Raw genomic sequence first — 2,079 nt, forward strand, 5'->3', positions numbered from 1 at the left:
TTAAAAAAAACATCAATAGTTCAGCGTATGCCAGCGTTTTAAATACATTTTGAAACCTTGCCATACGCTGGCTAAAACGTCAAGGCGTGACAGGGCCTAAAACAGATCGATCCATGTGGAACGAAATTTATGTATTTATTCGGATTCAGCCTGTGGCTGATTGGTGAGAGTATTTTCTCGGGGCCAGCTCGAATCGGTGCTGCTGTTACCAGGAATCTGGTCGCCTACTCAAATAGCCGACCTCTGAAGGATGACAGGCTTAGTCAACCCACTTGGTGTTAATTCAACAACGGACGGACAGAAACTTGAACTCATGACCCTGGGATGTTAATCCAGCCACCGTCACCGTGGAGCCAACATCAGGCTATGGAACGAAATGATTCAAAAGATTCTTGTGAGGAGGAAACAACCGAGCTTGGAAATCATGACAACAGGCGTCGTGACGTCAATAAGTTAAACATGGCGTCATGACGTCACTAAATTAATCCTGGCGTCATCATATGAGTGCGGAATCCTCAGAAGGGATCAAATCATGAAGATATATTTAATTCTCTCACAACAACGGCGAAGGGAGAAATTCTCCAAATATCTAAATCATACTATCGAACCAAATAGTCCGATTAGAATGTGTTTGTAAAGTTCTTGTAACATTCACCATTTATATCAATATTCAGATGTGGTGAATGGGTCCCAGGACAGCAAGACGGTGATCGGAGTTAGAAAAGGAATCCCGTGAATGAACAACTCATACTTACCTGACGGGAGAGATACCGTGATCAGTAAGGCGGTTCCCTCATGGTGAGACTCACCCATTGCACTCCGGGGGGGTTGACCCTTGCGATTTCCCCAAATGTGGGAAACTCGACCGTACTATTTGTGGTAGTGGGGGACTGCGTTCGCGCTATCCCCTCACTTTAAACTGAAAACAGATAAACTTGCATCTTACTATTGGTGGGATGGTTTATGTTCTTGGAGATGAACTCATTCATCTCCAGCTGGAGAGGGATTCGAACCGGAGTTTTGACAGCTCATGGTGTTCCTGTTGCCTTGAGGGAAGGTCGACGTATGGATTACTATACGTGTTGTACCTCAGATGGACCTTCAACTGGATATCCCGTATTGCCGGCCTTCATTCGTGGACCTTGAAGATCCCACGGTATCCTTCATGAAGAACAGGTGAGTTATGGGCAGCACCATGACGAAATGACAAATTCCTGCTTTACAGACAGAACAGACAGAATAGCAAAATCGGCTGACCAATATACTTGAAAAATCTTCGATTTTGCAAGTCACAAGAATGATGTGCATTGCATGTTACTTGCGAAATCCAAGTAATAGTTTGTATTGAAACTAATTTGGAAAATTTGACCTATTAAGTGTTTTACATGATGGAATGTTGTGCATTACTAATCTGGTTGACACATTCTCATTGCCACCTTTTCGGTGTTTACACGTTTTGGATGCCATTGACCTTGACCTTTGACTGATTTTGACCAAATTTTATACATATATACTACACTTGTGTACAAATCAGCTATGTGAGTTTCAATTTGACATCTTAAAAAAATCCTGAGTTTTGGCGAAAATAAAATCACAAAAATATCCCATTTCATTATAATGGAGTGCAATTGTTGTCATGGACACTGTTTTCTCTTTGCCACGTGGGACTTCTTCTATTCCACGTGGGGACTTTTCTGATCTGATTATTGGGACTTTTCCCGATTCCACTAAACACAATGAGCAGACCCTGAAAAAAGAGAATGATAAATTTCATGAATTAATTTTAGTTTGCACCCTCCAAGCTCGGTGCTGAGAGGGTTTACCGATGTGGGTCCTTTTTGATTTTGACTGGTGAACCTCAAGGGGTATTGCAGAAGGCCCTCAGACAAAAGGTCTTTAGGGGACTAATGGTTCTAATGGGGTCGATAGGATCTACAGGGTCTTAGGGTCCAAAATGGATTTATCAAGTCGAGAGTGTCTCAGGGTCCTAAATAGTCTTTGGGGTCTTTAAGGGTCTTAGGGTTAAAAAGGATCTTAAGGGTCTTAGAGTTATAAAGGGTCTAAAGGGTATGAGGGATC

The 2,079-nt window shown here is 42.4% G+C and overlaps 1 non-coding gene across 1 annotated transcript; it reads left to right on the plus strand.

Annotated features, from left to right (window-relative positions):
- Nucleotides 1-747: 747 nt before the first annotated feature.
- LOC147033293 (U1 spliceosomal RNA) lies at nt 748-911 on the plus strand. Its single transcript, XR_015055647.1, has one exon. It is a non-coding gene; the product is annotated as a U1 spliceosomal RNA (small nuclear RNA).
- The last annotated feature ends 1,168 nt before the right edge of the window (nt 912-2,079 follow it).

Source organism: Eptatretus burgeri, chromosome 2 (genome assembly GCF_056783735.1).
Source record: "Eptatretus burgeri isolate ZD-2024b chromosome 2, Ebu_testis_v1, whole genome shotgun sequence".
Lineage (NCBI taxonomy): Eukaryota > Metazoa > Chordata > Myxini > Myxiniformes > Myxinidae > Eptatretus > Eptatretus burgeri.